This window comes from Ursus maritimus, unplaced genomic scaffold (genome assembly GCF_017311325.1).
Source record: "Ursus maritimus isolate PB19 unplaced genomic scaffold, ASM1731132v1 scaffold_8, whole genome shotgun sequence".
NCBI lineage: Eukaryota > Metazoa > Chordata > Mammalia > Carnivora > Ursidae > Ursus > Ursus maritimus.
This window is the reverse complement of record NW_024426996.1, coordinates 69,513,101-69,540,306: the sequence shown is the minus strand read 5'-3', so window position 1 is coordinate 69,540,306 and position 27,206 is coordinate 69,513,101. Positions and strand designations below refer to the sequence as shown.

Sequence of the window (27,206 nt, the reverse complement as noted above, 5' to 3'; positions counted from 1 at the left end):
CGTAGAATTTGTTGAAAATCGGAGTGCCACAAACAGAATTAGGAAATGAGACAGAAGAGGAGAAATCTAAAAGGCCTGACAGAATTTGGCTTAGAGAAGTCAGTCCAAATGGTAACTCACTAACAATCTTCAAGCACAAGATGGACTTCGGGAGAAGATGCTGAACAGCTGTTCTCTGTCTCCACAGAGGCTTGCCTCATATAACCTGAGCTTCCAGAACAGCAGGAGAGGCTGGAGTAGAAAAAGAACTCCCTCACCCGACAGCTGGAGAGGACAGGCATTGATTGCCACGGGGCCCCGCTCGATTCTTACTGTTCAGATCTTCAAAACTAGGCAAATGAAAGACTACTAGCATATATAGATACATACTTTTTTCTTTTTTTAAGTCGATTCCACACCCAGAGTGAAGCCCAACACGGGGCTCAAACTCACAACCCCAGGATCAAGACCTGAGCTGAAATCAAGAGTCAAATGCTTAACTGACTGAGCCATCCAAGTGCATATTGGGAGGCCCATTTCCTGTCCGTGTTTCTCAAAGTGCAGGCCTCAGGCCGCTGCTGGAAGAGAAGATGTTTGGGTGCTGCACACACAGAGAAGTGACTTGGGATCACAAAGGGGAAGAGGTACTCCCCTTTCAATTCTCTTCCATTCCTTGGTCATGTCAAGGAGAAAGTCTCCCTGAGGTGCTGTCTTTCTCAACTCTCCAACACTTGCCAATCTCCCTTTTTTGGCGGAAAGAGAGAGCATTAAACAGACAACAGCATATACAAGGATTGACTGTCATTGTTTTGCTTTATGGTGTTTATTTTTTTTGGTTGATGCTGGGTTTCCATTTTAAGGTAGTGATAGAAGGTTTCCTTTTCAATAAACAAATTTAGGAAGGCCAAATCCACAGAATTATAAAGAAATATCAAGCAAATGATACTGATGGATGGTGGCCCTAACCAAAATTGCACAGATGGTACATGGAAAAATGATGTTTTGGAAACACTGGTCAAGTCTAAGCATCTCCTTTATGAATGAGAAAACCAAAGCTCAGAAAATTAAAGGTCATTCTCGATTTCATGCAGAATTTACAGGTAAGCTGGGACTGAAGACGGGCTTGCTCAGGAGGGAGGACTGGGAGACTGGACATTACACGGTGCATCTGGAACATCTCTGTCTAGCACGGTGACCGGGGCACCCCGCTTATGGCCCATGGATGAAATGGGCCACTTTCACCCTAGCACAGTGGCCATCCCTCTGTGTGACTTGGCAAGTGAGAGCTTCTCTGTCACTGTCTATAAAGTGAGCACCTAATTCAGGGTATTACTTGAGTGCAAAATGAAGTACTACAGACAAACATACCTCATGAAACTCTACAAGGTTTCAAAACGTAAGGTGCAGAAGATACAAACCTGTAACCTATGGTTACTTCTCACACTCCCCTAATATTAATATTTTGGTAGCTGAAAAGCAGTATGAATTTTCTCATTGGCTTTATCCTATTTTGGGTAAAAAGGAAATAATTAAACAAAGCTTGCAAACTTTTATTTTTTCCTGAATTGACCCTCATCCATACAGGATCGTCCAGCCGTGGTCTAAACGACATTATATTTGTACAGAGCTCTAGGTTTATCTCCTTCAAGGATATCAAGGCTTTATTTCATTAACAACGCAAGAGTCCTTCATAATTAGCACACTCAAATACCAGCTTCAGCAAAGATGACCTTTGCTTACCTTGTTCGGAGGCAAGTAGGTGTTTCTGAGGACTTACGAGCAGATTACATTCTTTAAGAGATGCACCTTCTCCTTGAAATTGGGTTCAAACCATTTTATGGGTTATTAATCCATCTTTCAGATATGCTAAAGGAAAAACTTCAACTAGGCCTTATCCAAGTAATCACAGATGCCTAATGAATACGGCCAAATTACCAAGTTCTTGCTATAAATATATTTAGTGAGATTTGGTCAATGGAAATGCAGTATTTTTAAAAATTGAGATCATTAGCAAACCCTCAAGTTCAATCTAATAAAGAACCAAAGGGAAAAAATGCATTTGCAATCAGCCTGCCAGAGATATTACAGAAATGAATGATTTCTAACCTCTGGTAACTCAAACCTGTAACATCCATCGTATTGCACAAATAGATCATTCAGAAAGGTAAAGGTTACTTCCAGAAATAATAGTTGTGTAAAGGTGTTCCATTCCCCAGTAAATTAAAGATGCAGCGTTTTTCCCACTTTCCATGCTGAACAGAACACTGGAAGAATCTATTAATAGCATCGTTAGTTTCCAGGAGGCGGCTTACATGGAATTTGGATCTTAATGTACAGAAATAGATAGTCATCTACTCTCCCAGCAATGCAACAACCTTAATGGAATAATCTTTTCAAAATGAAAACTCTGCCCTAATGAAAGTCGCCTTTTTCACTGAAATAAGAAAGTGAAGCAACAAAGGCGAGGCGCTCCATTTACATGAATGATCTCACAGCCTCACCAGAAATGTATATTTAAGCCTGGGGGTTATTTGTTGGAAATTTTAATGTTAAACGACCTGCAGAATACATTTAGCTGTAGATAGTACAAACCAATAGACATTTAAAAAAAAGTCTTTCTGAAAATGGAACTTATAAATATTTATTTTAAAGGATCAACAGGGTAAGTTTTCTGTTGCCTAAGCAAGTTTAATACGGCCATATAAAGTAGCTGATGTTAAAGAGAATCGGTATATTTAAACCTGTAATATATGAGCATTGTTAGCTGAATTCTAGAATAGCAGACTTTGTTTTCATGTCCCAGGAACCAATTTTATACTAGACTAAGCTGCCCTTGGGAGCTCTGTGTCTGTGTGTGTGTGAGAGCGAGAGAGAGAGAGATGAGGGCACAGATCTCATCAGATATCTGAAGGGCATCTTAAGAGAGAGTGATGGGATTTGTTCCTTGCGGAACAAAATTAGTGTGGATCCTGCCTCCTGGAATTTTGGAATATGCAGCCTTGCAACTAAATATGGTGACCCTGGCCCAAGAAAGGGACAGGAATTAAGTTTCGATGCTTCTAGAGATGGAAATTGACCACCCTTGTCTGTATCCATGCATCTTTGCGATGAGACTTTGCAAATTTTTCCACCAAGAGGAGGGATCTATTTCCTCACCCTCTGAATCTGGGCTGACCTCATGACTTGCTTTTACCATAGAATGTCTCATGATGATATTATGCCCCAAAGGCCCTTGCACACTTCCCCTCTTGTTCCTAGAACCATGTCACTATGACACGAACAAACTCGAATAGGCTGCTGGAGGATGAAGGCCACAGGGAACACAGATACGGCGTTCCAGCAGAGGACATCCTAGACCACACAGACCCCGTCTGATCTTCCAGCCGACCACAGATAGATACGTGAATAGGCCCAGCCCAAATCAGCCTATTCGGCAGAACCGCCCCACTCGCTGATTTGGAGCAATAATTAATGGTTGTTGTTTTAAGCCAATAAGATTTGGGGTGATTGTTTATGCAGTGAAATCTGTTACTCCCACAATGAATTCTACGCTATAAAGAGTACTGCTGTTTCACGTCGGGCAGATGGATACATTTGGGGCATAAAACTTCAGCAAAGACAGGTATAGTCTGAAAGGATAAGTGTGACCCTGAGTAAGGAGAGATGCTTTCTTTCCAAGACCACATGGCTTGGACGCCGTAGCCGGGCCAGTGAGATACAGAGGCAGCCTCTGTAGAGGCTTTGCTCCGATGCGGTCTAGCAGAAAGAGCAGGACTGGGAAGGGCCTGTGTTTGTTGCCCAGCAGTGAGCAGTAACTGCGGAGAAGAGGGATGGAGGGCAGGCTCTTCTTGCTTCGGAGTCAAAGCGGGATGGACAACCTGTGTAGCTGTCCAGTCTCCCGACGTTCTTAGGAAGGGTAATGAGGGGGCCCCCAACTCCCCAAAGGAGCCACTGGTCTTCTTGTCAATCAGATGGATGGGATTAAAGCAAATATTAAGGCAATTTGGATTCATAAGAAGGCTAACACGCCATACATTGTAGAGCGGTTCTTACCTGCTACGTCAAAATAAAGGATCTTTCTGCGTCTCATTTCAGACTCTTGATCTTGAATCTATTTTGAGGGGTACTAATATGGTTACTCTGCCTCTCTTTTGTTAGCATTGGCCTGATATAAATTTATTACCCTTGTTTTAAAAAGCATGTAAGGTGACGTGCATTTAAAAACATGTGATAAGCAGGCACTGAAGCCAGATTTTCTTCATCTGGGGCGGGGCCTGAATGTCAGCACTAAGGGCACAACGCAGTGTTAATGTGTGTCCAGATTTGCTGACGGCTGAGCTGGGGCTCTCCTGGTTCCTACCCGGTGCGCAGAATCTTTAGCAGAGATTTATGTCTCCTCTGCACCCCCATTCCCCTCAGGTTCGGTTGAAAACACCTGGAATTTTATTTCTTTCAGATTTTTTCTTTTCTTTCTTTTTTTTTAAACATTATGCTTCTTATGTTCTGGGAATCTTTTCCACTTAATTTCAGCCTCATTAATAACAATTATTTAGGCATAATTACAACTCAGCTGGTTCCTTTGCTCATCAGTGCGTCTTATATTCAACCTCTTTTCTATGAATTTATGTGCCAATCAGGATGCTTCCACCCTCAAGGAAGACACCCCCTACCCCCCCCCCAATAAAAACAGGCAGTTGTTTGCAGAGTGAGGGCATTTTGGATCTCACAACTCGAAGCCTGGACATAGACCTTTCCAGGGTTGGCTGCTTCAGCAGTTCGACCATGTCATCCAGGTGCCAGACGTCCCCCATCTTTCTGCTCTGCCAGGCTCAGCATACCAATGAGACCCTCGATGATTTTAAAATAGCAATAGCATTTCCCAGTGTCACTTTTCTCTCTCTTTCAGAAAGCTTGTAACCCCTTTTACTCCTCCTTGGCACTTCCAAATTTTACGATGTCTATGGCAGGTGACAGGTGATTTTCTCAAAAGAAGTTCTCTCTATCCCAAATACCTGTCTCTCTCTGCTTCTCTAGTCTCTCTTCTTCTATCACTCTTGGCTGGTTGGCTCCATTCCCTCTGTTTTTTAACTTCAATCTTAATTTTTTTTATATCACTGTCCTTTTCCATTCATTCTGGAAGAATTCCTTCACTCAATCTTTCATGATCTTCAGGCATGTATGTGATCATTTTATTATTTAGACCAATCAAAGGAGTCTTTTATTTCAGCAATCCTATTTTGAAATTCTAAAAACTACTTCAAATTCAGTCCTCTGCCACTTATAGCCTCTGTGACCTTGGGCAAGTTATTTAACCTCTCTGCGCATTGGTTTCCTTTCTATAAGATAGACCTCATAATAGTACCTAGTCCGTAGGATTTTTAGGGGATTAAACAAGGTCGGGCATGAAAAAGGCAGTACATGGAAAAGGCTTAAAATGAAATGCTCAATAATTATTAGCTTCTAGAGAATCTTCTTTTTTTATTTTTTTATATGTGAAATGCTCTCAACTCTCTTTGAAAATACTGATTAGAATTTTCAAAATTATGTATGCCTTTTCTCCAGTAAATCTATTTCCTTGGCATTTTCCCTCTATTCTTTTCAGATGGGTTTGCTATTTTATTTGTGTTTTTTTCAAATATTTGGTAATTCTTGACTTTCTGTTTATACTTAGAAAGAGGACATACAATAATTAATAGTAGTCATGAGCACAGCAGCATTATGACTTTCATGGGCCACTTCCTCTGTAAAAAAAAATACTTTAGGGGGCGCCTGGGTAGTGCAGTGGTTAAGCATCTGCCTTCGGCTCAGGGCGTGATCCCAGTGTTCTGGGATCGAGCCCCACATCAGGCTCCTCCGCTGGGAGCCTGCTTCTTCCTCTCCCACTCCCCCTGCTTGTGTTCCCTCTCTTGCTGGCTGTCTCTCTCTGTCAAATAAATAAATAAAATCTTTAAAAAATATATTTTAAATTATAGTTTATTACTGCATGGCTCTAAAATAAACATAATCCAGGCTGGGTTATATTCCATTTTTAAATTCTGGTTTTAAAAAAATAATTAGATTAGAACATTTTCTTGGGCTTCAAACAATGTCCTGGGCCCAGGTACTAGGCCTATTGTACCTAATGGAGAAATGGGTGCTGGTCGTGGGGGATGTGGTTCTCAGCACAGGTGACAATGGATTGTAATAGCAGGGGTTCACTCGAAAGAGGCTGAGGCATGAGGGGTGCGTCTGCCTCTGGGATGTGGGGGCTCTGGCCACCTGGCAGCAGGCAGACCCTATCCAGGGCACGATCCTACACTTTTCTCCATCTCTAAGGCACAAGCTAAGAAAAGCCAGGCAAATCAACCATTTTATCGGGAGTGGTTCTCATGGCTTTATGCTGAGGGCAAATCCTGAAGCTAAAACCACGCTGAAAGCACTGGAGAGGCTCAGCTATGGGGCAGCCTTTTCATTAGTAGCCCTGCCTGTTCTCTCAAAGCCTCTTCCCACTTCCAGCCATTGCCAGATATTGTGGTTTTCCCAGGGTTCTTTCGGGGGACATTTACTTCTTCAGAGGTCTTTTTATAACCTGCGTTGTATCACGCATTGCTCCACAACTGCTTCATCGTAGATTTGCTCTTTTTTCTGTGTATCTCCCAGAAATTCCTCAGCGTTGCTGATCTGCTGAACTCATTGCTCCTGACTTTCCAGCACTCTGTTGAAATTCCTCCTATTTTTACATTTCTTCTGTTATTTCAGTAAGACTAGGATAGATGGAGAAAAGTTACCAAGTGGGCTGCATAATCATTTTAAGCTGATGTGTAAAATATTAAACGTATGTTTGTTTTAGATAATATTTTAAGTAGGAGGAAAGAAACATGGTAGTAACTCATATAGCCACGTGGGTGTCCCCAAGTCTTACTAAGTTCATCTTCTACCAAGATGTATTATTTTAATTATTCGAAATCTGAACGGGAGGTTCCTTTCCGCTCATTACATCATCAACTTAGGTTTCCTAGCCCTTCAGAATTTTAACCTGTTTTGCATCTCACTTCTTACTGGTGCTCATTTCTCTCTACCCCATGATGCCCAGTGATTACTATAGCTTTAAAGTAAGTCTTAAAATCAAGTCATGTGATTTCGACAACTTTGTTTTTCCTTTTCAAAATTGTTTTCAATGATTATAGGTCATTTGTCTTTTCATATAAATTTTAAACCAGTTTGTATATATATAATAAAAAGCCCGCTTAGGTTTCAATTTGGATTGCATTCAATTTATGGATCACTTTGGGGAGAATTGATATCTTTGTTGAGTCTTCCAATTCTAAGCACTTTATATCTGCCCATTTATTTACCTAGTTATTGTTTCTCTCATTAGTATTTTGTAGTTTTTAGTGTACAGACTCTGTACAAGTTTTCTTAGGTGTATTGCTAAGTATTTGATTTTTATTGTCTTTTAAATGTTGATTTCCATAGGTCATTGTTAGTGGATAGAAATGAGATTGATATCTTTTGTGTTGATCTTGTTTTTTGCAAACTTGCCGAACTCACTTCTTAGTCCAAAGAGTGTTTATGCCTTGGGATTTTCAACATAGACAATCATATCATCTACAAATATGAATAGTCTCACCCTCCTTCCTAGTTTATATGACTTTTGTGCCTTTTTCTTGCCTTATTGCACTGGCTATAATTTTCAGTCTGATATTGAATATAAGTGCCCCTTCCTCATTTTAGGGAGAAAGCATACACTCTTTTGTCACTAATAATGTTACCAGTAGTTTTTCTGTAGGTGCTTATTATCAGGAAATTATTATTATTGAGGAAGTTCTGTCTTTGTTGAAAGATTTTGCCTTGAGTGGATGCTAAATTTTGTCAAATGATTTTTCTGTATCAATTGATATAATTATGTTTTTTTCTTCTATAGAGGGTTAATCAGTAGACTACTGCATTCATCAGGGTTCTCCAGAGAAATAGAACCAAAATAATAAATACATGTATTTATTATAAGGAACTAGCTCATGTGAGAAGCTGGCAAGTCCCTAATCTCAGAGCCAATGCCCCAGTTTGAGTCTGAAGGCTGGCAGGCTGCTGTAGAACCCGGAAAAACCGATGTTCCTGATCAAAGCTGATCAGGCAGAAGAATTCTCAGTCACGGGAGGTTTAACCTTTTGTTTTTTCAGCCCTTCAAATAATTGGATGAGGCCGACTCACAACTCACAGAATGGATGGTAACCTCCTTACTTATTCTACTGATTCAAATGCTAATTTTATCCAAAAACACCTTCACAGAAATATCTAGAATAATGTTTGACCAAATATCTGGGCATCCTGTGGCTCAATCAAGTTGACACATGAAATTAACCATCATAACTACAGTAATTGATTTTTGAATATTGAAACAGCTTTACATTCTCAGGATAAACCCTATTTGGTCATGGATTCCACTGTCTAATATTTTTGTTGAAGATTTTTGTGATAGGTTCATGAGAAATACTAGTCTGTAGTTTTCTTTTCTTTTCTGGTTTTAATATTAGGGTAATGGTAGCCTTGTAAAACTAGTTGGAAATTATTCCCTCATCTTTTGTTTTCTGGAAGAGATTATGTAAAATTGGTGTTATTTATTCTATAAATGTTTGGTGGATCTTGCCAGCAAAACTATAAAATGCCTGGATATTTCATTTCAGAAGATGTTTAACTATGAATTCAATTTCTGTAATAGTTACAAGGCTATTCAGATTAGTTATTTCAATTAGGATGAATTTCAGTAGTGTGTGGTTTTCAAAGAATTGATCCATTTTATTTAAATTATCAAATGTATATGTATGGAGTTGTTTGTGGTTGTAATGTCTACAGAGTCTGTAATGGTATCCTATCTTTCATTTCTAATAATGGTAATTTATGTCTTTCTCCCCCCTCGTCCTCTCTCTTTCTGTCACGCTTGCTAGAGAGGTCTCAACTTGGTTGAGTCAGTTCTGGCGTAATTTTCTCTACGGCTTTCTGCCTTCTTTTTTCTATTTTCATCTTTGGATTTCAATGATTTCTGCTTTTATCTTTACAATTTCCTTCCTTCTGCTTGGTTTGTGTTAATTCTGCTCCTTTTTCTAGTTTCTTAAGGTGGAAACTTAGACTGTTGACCTAAGACTTTTTAACATAAGCATTGAATGCTCTAAAGTTCCCTCTCAGTACTGCTTCTCAGCAACCCAGAAATTTTGATATGTTGTGTTTTTATTTTTATTCAGTTCAATATATTTTATAACTCCTTTAAAACTTCCTCTTTGATCCATGGTGTTCAGATATTTTCCCATTACATTTTAATTACATAAAATTCCAAGAATGTACTATGAATGATTTAAATTCTTTTACCTCTTATAATCTATTTTGAGGAATATTCCATGTACAATTGGAAAGAAGGGTGTTGTTGTTAGATGAAGTATTTTATAAATATCAGTTAGATCCAGTTGTTTTCATATGGTGTTCAGTCCTACATACTTGAAAATTTTTCTCTCTACTTACTTTATCAATGGCAGACAAAGGAGTTTTTAAGTCTCTAATTATAATTATAGAAGTATCTATTTTTCCTTTCAGCTCTGATGATTGCTGCTTTGTATATTGTAAAGCTCTACTCTTTAGTCATACGTATTTAGGGTTTTTATAACTTCTCAGAAAATTGGCACTTTTATCAATATATAGTCCTTCTTTATCCCTGGTAATTTTCTTTACTCTGAAGTCTACTTTGTCTGATATAAATATAGCCACTCCAGTTTTCTTTTGATAGTGTTTTCCATGGTATATATATTTCCATCTTTATACTCTTAGCATACCTATATAATTGTACCAAAGTGAGTTTCTTGTAGACCTCAAACAGTTAAATATTGCTTTTGAATCCATGCTGACAGTCTCTGTATTTTAGTTGGAGTGTTTAGACCATTTATAATTAATATAAGTATTTATATGTTTGGATTTAATATTTCCAATTTAATTATTTGTTTTCTGTTTGTTTCCTCAATTTTTCTTTTTCTCTATTTCCCACTTCCTACCTGCTTTTAGATTATATAAACATTTTTTAGTACTCTATCTTAATTTATCTAATGTGTTTTCAAATACCTCTTTGTATATTTTTAATGGTTTCTGTAGGGATTACAATATCCATACTTAACTTTGAACAGTTTACTTAAAATCAATATTTTATCATTTCAGGTGGAATGTAGGAACTTCATTATCATATAAATCCTTTCACCTTCTCCTTCTTAGAATGCTGTTGACTTATTTTTATATGTCCTTCCATGGAATATCCCATCAGACAGTATTATAATTTTTGCTTTAAATCAACAAACATTTCAAATAACCCAACAGGAGAAGGACAGTCTATAATATTTACCCAGTTATTTCCCATTTCTGTTCTCTTTCTTTTATTCCTAATGTTCCAAATTTCCTTTTGCTATCATTTGCTATCCTTCTGTCTATAGAAATTACCTTTAGCAATTCTTTTAGAGCAGGTCTACTGGGAATGACTTCTCTTAGGTATCCTTTATCCAAGCATGTTTTTATTTCATCTTAATTGCTGATGGATATTTTTACTGAATATAGAATTTCCTTTTTACTTCAGCATTTAAAAATATTGTGTCCTTTCCTTTTGAACTCCATGGTTTTCAGTGAGAAATCTGTTGCCATTTGAGTCATTGTTCCCTTCTAGGTAATGCATCAGTTTTCTCCAGCTGCTTTCATTTTTTTTTTTCTGTTTTTAGTTTATATCAATTTTTTCATAATGCACCCACGCATAGATTTCTTTGGGTTTATCCTGTTTTTGGTTTCCTACACTTTTTAAAAATATAGATTTGTTTCTTTTGTCAACTTTGGGGCATTTTTAGTCATATTGTTTCAAATATTTTATCAGCACTGCACTTCCTTTTCTTCTTGAACTCTAAAAACACAAATCTTAGACTTTCTGATATTGTCTACCTATACTGTTCAGATTGGATGATTTCTATTGATCTATCTTCAAGTTCATTGACTTTCTCTCTGTCATATTCATTCCACTATGAATCCTTCCAGTTAATTTTTAATTTTTATTTTTGTACTTCTCTTTTGTACTATTCTTTTTACAGTTCTAAATTTTCATTTGTTCTTCTTTTTACCTTATGCTTTTCTCTGAGACTTCTATCCTTCTATTCATTTTAACAATGTTTGCCTTCATTCTTGAAACATTTTTACAACAGCTGCATTAAAGTTTTGTTAGATAATTCCAACATCTGTATAACCACAATGTAGAGGTCTTTTGATTGTTCTGTCCTATGAAAATTATCATTATAATTTTTTTTTCTTTTTTTGGTATCCTGAGGAATTTCAGATTGGGTAGATACCTAGAAGTGAAATATGCATTAAAAACACAATTTGAAAACAAATCTTTTTCTTTCAAAATTAATATATGCTCATTATAAAAGAAATGTTTTTAAAAACTAATAAACAAAGGGGAAAAAATCTCCTATCACCTAACTAACTAGAGGTGATGATATTCCTCTGTTTATATATAACCTCTGTCTCTCTCAGAATGCTTCTGAAGTTTAATTTTCATGTAATTTGATTTTCTAAGGTCGAATTTACTCTTTACTTCCTCAAATACAGATTTTAATTCTCTGATTGCTGTAATGGCTTCCTTTTAATCATCCTTTTCCTCACTTAGATCCCTCCTCACTTCATTTTGTTGCCTTTGCATCTTATCCCTTTGACTTTTGAATTTATACTGTCACATTATGTCTTATTCTATTAGTTTTCATGTTAGTTTTTCTTCTCCCATAGAGACCATGTTCTTCTGATATTATTGAGGTTTCAAAAAAAAAATTCCTAAAACATTCTTTTGGATCCAGTGGTATTTTCAAACAACTGTGCTTCCTCTGAGTTTTGAGTGCTATTTAGTTTATAATAATTTTCATAGGCCCTGTGTTGTTTTCACTTTACACTTTTTCTTCACCCAAATCATAATGGATTTTCTGGAATTGGTGCTTTTGGATTTCCTGATGGAGCACATTGAATAGTATATAGCTCCTAAGCTATTCCCAGCATCTATTAGACCTTCATAAACATAGATATATAGATTGATTATTAGATTTGGGGGCGGTGAGGGCTATACCAGTTAAGGTGCTTTGGTTGCAAATAATACAAAGCCTAACTTAAACTAAGTTAAACAATAATTGGAAATTTCAAAGATGGGGCAGGTTTCAGATGAAGTAGGATCACAGCTCTAGACCCATTTTCTGCCTTTCTCTCCAGCACTTCCACCCCTCTGTATCCACTTTGTCTTCAGCTGGATTTTGTTTGTGGCTTTGAAAGTTTTATACATTTCACTATACCAAAAAGCTCTGAGGTTTGTTTTTTGTTTTTTTTTCTCAAAACTATAAAACTTGAGTCCCAGGCTGCACTCATTTTGGATCAACTTAAGTTATATACTCATGTCCTAGACTACTAGGGGTTGTCATGAGAATCTCCCAGATTTCATCCTTCACGTGGTGTTAAGTGGGCTCTGCAGCCCACCAAATCTACATACATAATGAGAAATATCCCTAATGTGGAAGAGAGGTTGGACATTGAATATCACCTCCCTTCTCTCCCACTATGCTCACTACAAGGAAGTTATTCACACCTCAACCTCCAGTACTCTGAGTCAATGAAATACATGTTCATAATCTCTGAGAATGCACTAGTGGATTATAATTCGTCAGGCAAGTTTCATGTCATATGTCCTGAATATGACTCTAATTGTTTTCCTTGATCCAACTCAATCAATCTTATAGCTAGTGAAAAACCCATCCCAGACTCTAACAAGAAAACATCTGTTAGGGTCCATTTCAATTTTGTTCTGAACTTTTCAGAAGCTGAGTTAAATACTAGCCATTTCAACAGTAGATGTTTAAATGTCACAAAATGTTATTTTATATCCAGCTATTTTATTTATCTGTTTAGTTAATTATTCCATAAGTAATTTGAGAAACACATTCAATAATATAATTTCAAAGTATCTACCATGAATGTGAGTTAGCTCCAAAAAGCCAAGACTGTGTAATACAAACCAAAAGAATGACCAGATCAGTTACTTTTACTGTTGTTGGTGGTAATTTAATTTTCTCTAATTTAGCCTCAAATTTTGCTCTGAGCTTCCCAGCAGCCAAAGGAAAAATGGCAACATAGTCAGTCACACCATTCTCAAATGTGACAGTATACTAGTCTTCTAAAAGAATTAAATCTCTTTGTGGCACTAAATGTTAAATGAGTATATAGGGAATTCTGAACACTGTAGTAAAACGTCTTCCTTGTACACATTTCTATAGGAAATTCAATTGTAAGATCCTTGTAACTGTTTTTTATGGTGTATTTTAAATACACTGAAATAATTGAAAAACTATGATTAAAAGAAATTCTATGGAGACTCTGCAAGGGGCCAAATAAAACGTTGCAAGTATGTGGCAGTCTTATGATTTAATTTGATCCTAAGACAAAGTTTTAAGTATCTTGATAAATGCTTAGACTGTAAATCCTTCAAATAATCTGTTTATTTCTTCACTCGTGCTTTTGATAGTGTTTCATAGGCTTTCATTCAATTCTTTCGACAACCTGAGATAATATTCTTATTCCCACTAAATTACATTTGAGGAAATGGAAGCTCAGAGGAGTGAAATGCTTTGTTGAAGGTCAGCCAGTAAATGACTTGGAAGGAACTCAAACACAGGTGTTCTGATTCCAGATTAACAAAGTGCATTTGTTAAGTACCTGTTGTGTGCTAGGCAGTGCTCTTGGGGCTGGGAATAGATAGTTGAATAAAATGTAATCCCTGTTCTCAGAGAGCTGGTGGGAAAAACAGATAAAGACATAATTTCAATAACTTAGCCAATACTCTGTGCTTTCACTGTACTGGTGCAATACCAGTAGTTGTGGAGTAGGCAGTTTGGGAATATAAGATTATTGGAGAAGAATAAACATTTCTGGTCTCTTCCAGATCATGTTCTATATTATATGACACAATTTTAGATAAAAATGCTGCAAGTGTTGAGAGAAACACAGATAAAAAAGACTGGAGAAACAATCACTTCATGGAGTTGCTGAGCCTCTTTTGGAATAATAAAAAGGAAGAGAGAAAGATATTCCATTTATTCCCGGGATTATAACAATTATTCTCGGCCATACTGTGGAACAGCATTTGGTGACAAAATGTGGTTCTGATGAAGAAAATCTCAAAAGCAGGTGGGAATATCTTGGCCCAGATATTTGGAATCCATGTTGGTGCTGGTGGTGATTTTACGTAAAATGACAAAGTCGTGGGTGCCTTACCCTGGAAATGGTTCAGTGGAGACTAGATGACTGCAAGAAAATCCAGGAAGTTTGACCTAGCATCAGTTGTTTTTACTCATGGTTTGTAAATAACAAAATCATTTTTCAAATCAAATTTCACGTGAAACTGAATGTAGGTACACCTTGAAGATATTGCAGGTTTGGTTCCAGACCACCACAATAAAGCAAGACAAATGAATGTTTTGCTTTCCCAGTGCGTATAAAGGTTATGTTTACACCATACGGTAGTTTACTGGTGTGCAACAGCATTATGTCTAAGAAACCGGGGTACACACCTTAATTTAAAAATCCTTTATTGCTATAAAATGGTAGCTGTCATTTAAGCTTTCAGCAACTCTATCTTTTTGCTGGTGGAGGGTCTTGCCTTGATGTCGATGGCTACTGACTGATCAGCATGGTGGTTGCTGAAGTTTGGGGGGGGGGTGCGGGTTGTGGCAATTTCTTAAAATAAGACAACAATGAAGTTTGCCACACCAATGGACTCTTTCTTTCATGAACAATTTTTCTGTAGCGTGGGTTGCTACTTGATAGCATTTTACCCACAGTAGAACTTCCTTCAAAATCGGAGTCAATTCTCCCAAACCCTGTCATTGCTTTACCAACTAAGTTTATGTGATAGTTCACATTCTTTGTTGTCATTTCAACAATCTCCCCAGCATCTTCGCCAGGAATAGATTCCACGTCAAGAAACACCTCCTCTGCTCAACCATAAGAAGGAACTGCTCATCCATTACAACTTTACCATGAGATGGAGCAATTCAAATATAATACTAATGTAAGAGCTTGAAATATTGAGGGAATTACAAAAATGTGATACAGAGACATGAAGTGAGCAAACGATTTTGGGAAAAAATGGCACCAGTAGACTTGCTTGATGCAGGGTTGCCCTAAAACTTTAATTTGTAAAAAAAAAAAAAAAAAAAAAAAAAAAAAAGGATCTGCAAAGCACAAGAAAGCAAAGCCCAATGAAATGAGGTATGCCTGCATATAAAACAGATCAAAGTGGAACAACTGTGGTTGACTAAATCCAGGGTGGGGTACAGGAGGCCCACCCACACTGTCTCTAGGACCTCCTCGCTGACTATGCCTCCAGGTGATCACTGAAGTAGATTTGAAAACTGGTCCTGTCAATTCTAAGCATCGCTGCTCCTTGAACTCTACAAAATAAGAGACAGCGGTTGGTTTATCTCGGATGGCCACGGAACAGCATGCCGTTAGCAGGACTTTCGGGAAGTACTAATAATCTACATTTTTTGTTCTTTCCTAGTTGGTCACCTCAGTGGTCCAAGTGCAGACAAGGCAGACAGACTCCGAGAGCTAGGATTAAAAAGAAAATAAAAAACAGCTCACAGTAATGACCCCTCCCAAGAAAAGACCCAGCAATCTTCCAGCTACAGTAGCAGTAATCCCAAACCCACTACAGCATCTAATTGAAATATTGATTCTTCCGTTAGGTCTCTAACTTAAAATTCCAGAGCAGAGAGCTCCCCACCACACAGACACCCCCTTCACAGAATCACATCACAGAGCACATAGAGTTTTCTTAACATTAAGCTTCCCCAGGCTTTCATTTCAATTAGTCATAAAAAAAGATCAAGAAGGAAAGTATTGTCGGAAAGATTCCAGTCAGTGTTTTATTGCCTGAAACAGTTCTCAGGATTAACCATTTCATATCAGAAAGGGAATACTGCAGAAAGGGCAGTGCTTTCTTCTTACAGAGAGGAAGCTATGGATAAAGCAAAGAATACAAAATCTACTTTCTTCTAAGTGTCTTATTCAACATGTTTTCATTAAACGATCTCAATTATGGCATTAAACTTTTTCTGAACAAGCATGCAATATATGCCAAAAAATTATCACAAATCCAACTTTTGCTGTCCTTATATTTCCATTTAGGTTCTAAGAGCAACAAAATCCCTTGACATTATTATCTCCTCCAAATACTAATTATGTCACTACAACTGTGTGTCTGCTAATCTTCCAGAAATAATGTGAGAATTACAGGGATGCAACAGGAATAGAATGGAATTAGAAACATATTTTGTGAATTTGTCAAAACCAACAGCTTTCTAAGAGTGGTAAAGTGCACATCTAAAAAATTCTTCATAAAAGGACAAATTCCCACAATGAAGATAAATGAAGACCCTTAATACTACACTTGGGGCCCAGAACACTAGCTGGAGCAAGGCCGGCATGCTGTGGGTTCTTTTATTCTTACAAGAAACTTAGTTCATGGTACCTAGGATTTTCATCTCAGAGCACCAGCTTCAACTCCAGATAAAGACCCGTTTTTAGGGGGGCCTGGGTGGCTCAGCCATTAAGTGTCTGCCTTCAGCTCAGGTCATGATCCCAGGGTCCTGGGATCAGGCCCCACATCGAGCCCCACATCGAGCCGCATCAGGCTCCCTGCTTGGCAGGAAGCCTGCTTCTCCCTCTCACACTCCCCTCACTTATGTTCCCTCTCACTCTCTCTCTCTGTCAAATAAATAAATAAAATCTTAAAAAAAAAAAAAAAAGCCCTGTTTTTAATCCTGCTTAATGGGCCTGGTTCCCAGGAGAATAACAATGAAGGTGAAACCTCTCCAGCGAGGAGGAGAATACACTCGCTCTGGGGATGGGGATGTAATCCTTCCCTCTGAAGGAAGGAAAATGTTTACTATAGCACAGGGTCTGCTACCTCTTCAGTCTCAGACGTTCTGAAATGTATGAACGACAGTATCACACTCTGCTCATCTGGGCTAAAAACAAGAGAATCATAAGCTGTTGTGCCTAAAGTTACTTTTACCATTAACTCCTTCAGCCCTATTTTGCAGACGTACAAACCGAGGCCCAAAAAGTTCAAGAAAGGTACATTCGTGGTCACAAAGGGCATAGGTATCTGTACTTCTTTCCCAGATGACAAAATCCTACATTGTCTTCAAAATCAAGTCTTAGGGGTGTCTCAGGGCATCTCCTTCCCCCCACCCTGGGCCACCGCAGGGTGCAGACACACATCCCCTCTTTCTGGACACCAGCTGCAGGCTCTGTCTGTATCAGGGGTTGCAGTGTGGTCCATGCAGATGTCTCCACACTACTCTCAGCTTTTTCAGCCATGCTCAAAGACCTTCTCTATCCCACCTGACCTCTTTGCTGTACAGCACCACTGAACTGCCCACACGTGAGGGTGTGCTTGCATGTGCACACACACACTCACACTCAGGCAGGCACACATGTGCACACACGCCATGCTGGTTCACCCACGTGTGACCTTAGTTTTGTGGTCTGCCTTGGCTAGATTCTTCTTCCCATCCATCTGACTGGTTCCATTCCATGCCATTGTTACCTCCCCCTTCTGCTCCCCTTCCTTCCACGCTCCACACCAGGCTTGGGTTAGGAACCCCTACTCTCAGATGTCATGTTCCCAGGTATCTGTTATCTCTGCACTAAACTCAGACACATGACCTAAAACCCTTATATGGGTTTTCTAGATTCAGCTGGACCTGGTTTCTCCCAATCATTTAACCAATGAACATGGAACATACAGGCATCATGTGAAAACTATGCCTGTTAACTTATAAATGTCAACACAAATAGGTGGCACGTAGTTAGGAGTGTTCAAGACAACCTTTGTTCACTTCTAGGCATCAATTACTGTATCTCTTTTTAACTTAGTGACTTATTTTGAATACAGTACACCTGTGCTCTTTCTGATCTTCTCATAGGAAAACAGAAACTTGACATAATTCTGCTTCTATCTTTTAAAACCTAATGTTAGTTATGGACAACTATGTGTTTTTCCCTAAGGAGTTCTACCACTGGACTCACAAAATGTTGTATCTGAGAACAAACACAATTCTTAATTGTGTTTGCAATGAAATATATGAATAAATAAATGGAACACATTAATATTGTATTAATAGCTATGAGTGCCTTCTAGAATAGTGTGTGCTATGCCAAGTGCAGCTGGTTGTATTATAAGTATCTTTTTATATGTCTGTTTCCCATACTTGATTCCAGGCTAATTGTCTGATTCAGATTGTGTGGCCAGAGCCCAGCATAGTATCTGGCACATGATAAAAACTCAATACTTCTGGAATGAAACACTTATGTAGTCCTAAACTCTCTGTGAAACCTCGGCTAAGTGCATACTTCCCCATGAACTACTTTTCCTTATGTTTCTTACCAAAAGTCAGTCTACACTTAAATTCAGTACACAATATATTGCCAAAAAAGTTTGTCCCCTATAATTTTGTCTCATTACCTACATCTGCCTTCTAATACCAAAACAGAATACCCCTAACCTCTCTTCCAGATGTTTGAAGACTGTGATTACTCTGCTGTATCTGCATGTCTCTGGGCTAATATTTCCCTGTTCTTCAATGATTTTCAGACACTATCATTAGGGCTTAACTCTTGTAAGCACACTCTGCAGGTGGCCAATCTCCCACTTAAGTTGTGCCCCCCAGGACTGCACACAGCATTGCCTGGAATGTCTGGCCAGACCACAGTTCAGGGAGGTTGTCACCTCCTTTGATTTTGATGACATATCTCTCTTGAGGTCCAAGTGTATCAGCTTTTTTTTTTTTTAAAGATTTTATTTATCTATCCGACAGAGATAGAGACAGCCAGCGAGAGAGGGAACACAAGCAGGGGGAGTGGGAGAGGAAGAAGCAGGCTCATAGCGGAAGAGCCTGATGTGGGGCTCGATCCCACAACGCTGGGATCACACCCTGAGCCGAAGGCAGACGCTTAACCGCTGTGCCACCCAGGCGCCCCCCAAGTGTATCAGCTTTTTAAATCGCAACCAAACGGTTATCATGATACCTCCATAGCCACCCTTTCCCAATATCCTATCTGAAGAAGAGATGCTCCTCCCACTATTAAAATCAATCCCTCCCCCTTGAACTTTTAACCCTAGCTCATTCTGCCTTTCCAAGAATTTTACACCATCACCTACAATCCCTCTTACTTTCTATGCAAACTTTTCCTGCCTAAAGTCCCTTCCCAGTAGCCCAGTAGCTTTAAACATTCTCAGTCTCTCATCTCCCTCTCCCTCTCTCTCTCTCTCTCACACACACATCTTCAACATTGTGTTTCCACCCTCATCACTTCTCCCAAATTTCCTTACCAAGGTCACATATGACTTTCATTTTACTAAATCCAAGAGACAATATTAGCCTTCCATTTTGAATTCTTTGCTTCATTTGACTGTTGATTATTTGACAACTGTTTCTTAAAATACTTTATTTCCTTAAACTCCATGATGTTTATCTTTCTGGCTTTCCTTCCAGTTCCCTTTGTGGCTCCTGTTTCTCAACTCATCCTTCAAATGTCTGTGTCCCCTCAGCCTTACCTTCAGCCTCTTATCACCTCTCCCTAGAAAATGGCATCATCTTCCATTATTTTAACCACCCTCTAAAATCTGATGTCTCCCAAATTCTATCTCCATTCCAGATCTTTCTCCTAAGCCACAGACTAAAAAAAAAAAGAGTATGCCCTCCACTCATGATTCGCACAGGGACATTTCTTGAGTCCCTCCAACTCAACATCAGCAAACTCAACTCAACTGTCTCTACTATTGTCTCCTCCTCTTGTCCTTCATTCTGTAAAAGCCAGGATCAGCCATCCCGTGTTCTCCAAGAGGCCTACAGGTGAGATGGGACATAGACAAATATAACTTGGTGAACAGGCCCAAGTCAGGTATAACAAGGCAATGGTTTTATTTTTGCTCTATCACTGAAATCAACCACTGCTGCTTAGGCCTCCCTTCTTTGCCCTTCCTCAGAGCACATTTTGTGCACCCTAAACACCTCCTGCACCATTTTCACTTACAAGAACAATCACACTGAGCTCTTCGGTGACTCACTTTTAAGTCTTTTTTTAAATCACAACTTCAGGGGTGGCTGGGTAGCGCAGTGGTTAAGCATCTGCCTTCGGCTCAGGGCGTGATCCCAGCATTCTGGGTTCGAGCCCCACATCAGGCTCTTCCGCTATGAGCCTGCTTCTTCCTCTCCCACTCCCCCTGCTTGTGTTCCCTCTCTCACTGGCTGTCTCTCTGTGTCAAATAAATAAATAAAATCTTTAAAAAAAAAATAAATAAATCACAACTTCAATATCTCACCCAATTTAAATCTCTTCCCCCACTCCCCACCACTTCTCCCTAACTGGCTGAAGGTCAGGCCTGACCCATGGGTATGTCAAGGTAGGGAGACAGTGTGGTCTTCTCTCTCTACTTGCCTCTGTGGCTTCTATGTTTCACCCCCTTCATCTGGGAGAAGTGCTTTTAAGCCAGAGTGTCTATGGACTGTTAACAAAGCTCACTGGGCCTCAATTTCCTCACAGAAAGTGAGACAGTTGCAGGAAATAAGCTTGAGGTGCCCTTCTATATCTAATATTGCAAGATTCTCAGATTTCCTTTCTCTGAGACAAATACCAATTCATTAGTCCATAAGGCCTTGATAATTCTGCAATTCCTAAATGTCTTATCTCCAAGCTCATAAGAAAACCATGATCTATTAGGCATGTTTTTAAGGAAGACCAAAACATGAAGAGGCCGTGGCGCCAGCCCTGGATTTCCAAATAGTAACATCAGCGAACTGCCTTGTTAACATTCTCATCTCTTACACCATTGCTGAGGCTAGTGGAGCATTTTTCATTCCATGTCACAAGTGGATCACATATATTTCTCTGAAATCATGATCATACTTCAGGAAGGTAGGTTTGCAGCTTTACAATGTTCTTGGCAGTAATTGCTTCCTTTACCCCTGAAATGGTGACCCATGGTCTCATTGAAACATGTTTTTTTATTTTTCAAATTGCTTGACTGTCATGTAATAGTTTGGCTGTTTTGAAACCACCCTTAATCTTATAATATATTTATGCTGTGGGATTTCAAATATGAGAGTGATGTCGTTGATCAAGCTTTTGTCGGTAGTGGTATGGTTTCAAGTAAGACTCTTGATAACTAAGTGTTTTCTCTAATACCTTAAATCTCAATCTCCTGTGTGAAAACATATTTCATTCAAGGTAACAGCAATCACAAATTATAAATTTGTGTCTGCATGTGTATGAGAAAGACTTATTTTAAAAGTAATTTTACTGGAAATAATGCATGTCCACAATTTAAAAGGGCAAATAGTGGTCCTTTACTACGCCACCCTTATTTATAAAATCAAAACTTTCAATGGTAACATTTTTCTAGTCTTTTAGCTATTTCTTCTGGTATCTGATTCAATGTTTCTAAATAACATCCTTATAGCACACATGCTTGGTGTTCAAATTCAGACATTATCTTTTGGTTTTTGAGTTAGGATATAGGCTTGGATACTGTGACAGAAACTAAAATGGCAGTGCCTTAAAATAGAAGCTTATTTTTCTCTTATAAATGGCAGAGCATCAAGTTAAAAAGACCCTTATTCACCTGATCCAAGATGACTTGTCACCATGACCACATTTCATCCAATGGGACCAAGGAGAAAGTGGTGGGAAGAACATGATCCTTCCCCTTAAGGGCACAACCTAGAAAATGTACATATCAATCCCATTTATATTGCGCCGTCCAGAATTTGATGCCATGGCTCTCACAAAGGAGGCTGGAAACTCTGGGCTTTAGGCAGCCAGCCTATCAGCTTAAATTTTCTTACTATGGAAGAAAAGAACATATATCGGTAGGCAACTATCAGTTTCTCCCATGATTTTCTATTTTGCAGGAAGGGTAGTTTACCCTTGTAAAATACACACATGCACATCGACACATGTGTTCCATCCTCAACGTCCCAACATAACTGTTATATCACAATTTTGGCTAAATCAGTATTTGCTGTTTATGAAATATTATTTACAACTGAATTATATAATAATTTCCTCTCTGGCACGTCAGAAAATGAGATATCTCAGCAATATCTCTACTTGTATTGGTTAACTATTTTCTCAATATGACTCGATTGCCTTGAAGATAATCATGAATTCCATGGATCTGCAGGCTCAACTCATAGCATCGCTATTCATAATAGAAAAAACTGGGAAAATACCAATCAGCAAAGGAATGGATGAACAACTGTGGTATTCTTTACTCAACTGAATAGTATAGAGCAGCGAACAGGGATGGAATGCAGCTACATACAACAACAATGTGTTTTCTTGGAAATAATAAGGTTGAATTTTTTTTCAAAAAGCAAGTCTCAGAAGAAAGTTTAACATTCTTAAATAGCTCACATTTAACAAAATGTTTTTAACAAATTTAGCTTATTTTTAAAGTTTTCTATTGTTATTGCAACTACAGATTTTAAAAAAGACAGTTACATAATAAACACAAAATTCAAAATAGTGGTTCCCTCTGAGAAGGGAATGAGGGGGATGAAATAAAGGAGAAGCACTGATTTATGGTTAACGCTTAAATCAAACGTTCGGGGGTAGGGTTGTGGTCTTCATCATATTATTCTGGTTTATAGCTTGCATATATTATATGTATCAAATATTTTAAATAGTTTACAAAAAGACAAAGGCAAGATAGAAATAAAATAAGAGAAAATAATAGCAAGTAAGGTTGGAGGCAGGTTACCAGAATTAAGGTGTTTCTAGGATCTTTGTAATGTTCAGGACAAGTTTGATTCATTTTGGGCTCTAAGCTAGATAAGCATGTTAAAATACTATGGGTAACAATTAAGAATAAAAGAAACAAGGTGAAGGACTTACAAACCAGAAATCAGGAAAGAAAAAAAAAACCATAAAAATAGCAGAAGATAAAGAATATCAAGTAAGAAGTAGAAATTCAACTAAATACATCAGCAACCACAGTGTGTATAAGTGACTATATTTGCCAATTAAAAGATAAATACCGTTAGGTAAATATAAAAACAACAACAAAAACTAGCTGAATGCTGGGTATGAGCACAGCTAAAATAGAAGAACACGGGTTCAAAGTTAAAGGATAGAAAACCATACTCCAGGGGCGCCTGGGTGGCACAGCGGTTAAGCGTCTGCCTTCGGCTCAGGGCGTGATCCCGGCGTTATGGGATCGAGCCCCACATCAGGCTCCTCTGCTATGAGCCTGCTTCTTCCTCTCCCACTCCCCCTGCTTGTGTTCCCTCTCTCGCTGGCTGTCTCTATCTCTGTCAAATTTAAGGCCATAAACATTACAGTTAAAGAAGAGCACTACCTCATAGCGATGCTTTAGTTTACCTCAAAAAACATAGTAACTATCAACGACTATGACCTAATAATATGGCCTCAAAGTATACCAACAGAAAATAATCTATGATACAGGTCGAATCTGCCTCCATCTAACCTCCAGAAAAACATCCTTTCAATCCTAGACCTATATACCTGAGCTCCACCTCCTGCTGCCCTCCTCTCCATTTCCCGGCTTCACGCACCACGGACCCCCTTGCTCTGCTCTTTTTCAGGCTCAGGCTACAGATGCTCACGCATCCAGCTTCCGGCTTCCGGTGGATCGGCCAATGCGAATGCATTTCTCTCTTTCTCTACCAAACGTCATTTCCATGGCAACAGCAGCCTCTGCACCCTGGTCCAGATCCCACCTGCTGATCCTGCCCACGGTTCCAGTCATCTAGCCTGCTATTGCCAGTCTCTAAATTTTTCCTGTCTCTTCTTCAGCTTTTCAGCTCTTCTACCACGAGGGTAACCAAGTACGTGCATACAATTTCTCTTGTTTCAATACTCAGAGTGGTTCACTGTTTTCATAGTTGGCCTTGTCATTAGTATTCTATTGTATTCATTGCAAATTGCCTCAGGTTAAGTGGATTAAAACAACACAGATTTATTATCTCATGGTTGTATGAATGAGAAGTCCAGTGAGCTTGGCTGGTTTCTCTGCTCTGAGACTCACAAGGCTGAAATCCAGTGTCAGTAGGGCTGCATTCTTTTCTTTTTTTTCCAGCTTTATTGAGATATAATTAACATATAACACTGTGTAAGTTAGGGTACACAACGTGATGATCTGACATATGTATATACTGTGAAAATGATTACCACAAAAGGGTTAGTTGACACATCCATCACTTCACATAATTACAGTTTTTCTGTAGTGAGAATGTACGATTTCCTCTCCCAGCAACTTTCAAGTATACAGTACAATATGTTAATTATAGACATCACAATATATATTAGATCCCCAGAACTTATTCATCTTATAACTGGAAGTTTGTGCCCTTTGACCAACATCTTCCCATTTCTCCTTCCCACCCACCTCCAATCCCAGTGCCTGGCAAACCACCACTCTACTCGCTGTTTCTATGGGTTTAGCTTTTTTTTTTTTTCTTTAAGATTCCACATATAAGTGAGATCATGGAGTAATTCTCTTTCTCTGTCTGATTTGTTTCACTTAGCACAATGCCCTCAAGGTCCATACATGTTGCTGTGCAATATTCAGATATATATATCACATTTTCTGTATCTCTTCACCTGTTGATGGGCACTTAGATTGTTTCCATGTATTGACTATCGTGAATAATGCTGAAATAATCATTGGCATACAGGTATCTCTTTGAGGTTGTGATTTCATGTCTTTCAAATATATACCCAGAAGTGGGATTGCTGGGTCCCATGGTAGCTTTATTTTTAATTTTTTGAGGAATTTCCATACTGTTTTCCACAGCGGTTATACCAATATACATTCCCACTAACAGTGCATGAGGGTTGCCTTTTCTCCACATCCTTGAGAACACTTGGTATCCCGATTTTCTATAATACCTATTCTAGCAGGTGCAAGGAGATATTTTATTGCCGTTTTGATTTGCATTTCCCTAATGATTAGTGACGTTGATCATCTTTTCATGTACCTGTTGGTCATTTGTAGATCTTCTTTGGGAAAATGTCTATCTGGGTCCTCTCCCCATAAATTGGATTGTTTGTTTTACCTCAGATTATTTGGTTTTTGCCATTGAATTGGCCTAGCTTGGATTTCCAGTATTATATTGAACAGGAATGGTGAGAATGAGCACTCACTCACTCTTGTCTTATTCCTGATTCTAAAGGAAAAGGTTTCAGCTTTCTACCATTGAGAATGATATTAGCTGTAGATTGTCCTTATAAGGGCTTTATTACGTTGAGGTATTTTACTTTTATACTCAATTTGTTGAGAGCTTTTATCATATAATGGTGCTGAGTTTTGTCAAATGCTTCATCTGCGTCTATTGAAAAGATCTTATGGTTTTTATCCTTCATCCTATTAATGTGTGTATCACGTCAATTGATTTGCATATGTTGAACCATCCCTGCCTATGATGCAAGGGATGAATCCCGCTGTTGTGGTGTATGGTCCTTTTAATGCATTCTTGAACTCAGTTTGCTGGTATTGTGCTAAGAATTTTTGCATCTGTATTCATCAAAAACATTAGCCTGTTGTTTTCTTTTCTTGTAGTGTCCTTATCTGACTTTGGGATTAGAGTGAGCTGGCCTTGTAAAATTAGTTTGGAAGTGTTCCTTCCTCTTCAATTTTTTGGAAGTGTTTGAGAAGGGTTGGCATTAATTCTTCTTTAAATTGTTGGTGGAATTCACCAGTGAAACCATCTGGTCCTGGGCTTTTCTTTGTTGGAAGGGTTTTGATTACTGCTTTAATCTCCTCTAGAAGCGCGGATCAGTTCCCCTGAGTGAATTGGACTGGTCCCTGACCATAGCAGAAGGGGCTAGAGTTAAGTTTAGGGCCTTTTCAGGGCCATCAGGGGCACAGACCAGTGCCAGAAGGCCTGCCCATGGACTGCAGCTGTAAGGGGGCTGGAGTCAAGTATAGGGCCCCCTCAGGACCTCTGGGAGTGTCTGGGAGATAGGAGTGTCTCCTGCAGGGTCCCTCCCTGTCCCAGGAAGACTATTCATGAACTATGACTGGGATGTGTGGGGCCCCAGTTATAGGGCCCTTTCAGAATTTATAGCCTGGCTGAGTTTAGCATGCTTACCTCTAGGAGTTCCTGGACTGTGACCAAGAGGGGCTGGAACTGGCTTAGGGGTCATGGCAGAGTCCACGGAGGACTGTATGTCTGTCACCCAACACATGGGTAAGCATGACTTCTCCCTTGGTAAATGGTGCTGGTGATAGAACCAAGCCAAATGGGGCTGCAGCCGAGTCCTCGGGGCACTGGAGCTATTTCTGGGTCTATAGCCCACATCACAGTCAGTGAGTTAGCCACCTGGGAGCAGGCCTACCCTCCCAAAGTGGCTCTCCTCAGGCTTGCACTGTACCAGGTTTTCACAGCCTCTTACCTGGATCCCAATGCTCCCACAAAGGCACTTTTGTCCATGGATGGAAGCCAAATTACTCTTATTATGGGACAGATGCCTGTAAGGGATGTCTCATTTGGTCCTCTTGCTGACCTGCATTCCTGTCTGGAGGCGAAGGGGGAATCCATGTCTGATGACATTCAGGTTCTTGGCAGAATTTCGTTTCATGCACTTGTACAACTGAGGTTTCCATTTCCTGGCTGGCTATCATCCAGGGGCTGCTCTCAACTTCTAGAGGCTGCTGCATTCCTTGGCTCATGGCCCCCCCTTCCATCTTTAAAGCCGACAACAGTGGGTTTGGTCCTCATCAAGTTGGCCTTTCCTATCTCTTCTTCCCCCTCATGTTTTGCCAGTTCTCTCTCACAGACTGTTTTGCCTTGCTCCTTAGATAATAAAGGCCCATGTGACTATATTTGGGCCACCTGAGTAATCCAGAACAATCTTTTGATTGTTCAGCTGATTAGCAACCTTCATTTCAACTACAAAGTTCCTTTTGCCATGTGCCACAACAGAGTCACAGGCCAATTACCAGGCAATAATGATCACGGTTTCCACCTAGGTAAGACTGGCTTGACTCCTAAGGGGTGATTCCTGACATGACCGGGTGCAAAAGGGAAAGTTACTCTGAAGGAGTGGGCTCAGGCCTTGCACTCTTCCCCCAGCCCTCTGGAGACCCCAGGGTAGTGGTTCAAGGC

The 27,206-nt window shown here is 39.2% G+C and overlaps 1 long non-coding RNA gene across 2 annotated transcripts in view; it reads right to left on the bottom strand.

Annotated features, from left to right (window-relative positions):
• The window catches only part of LOC103658323, a 63,755-nt gene that overhangs the window by 5,712 nt on the left and 30,837 nt on the right, over positions 1-27,206 (bottom strand). The window lies entirely within an intron of this gene.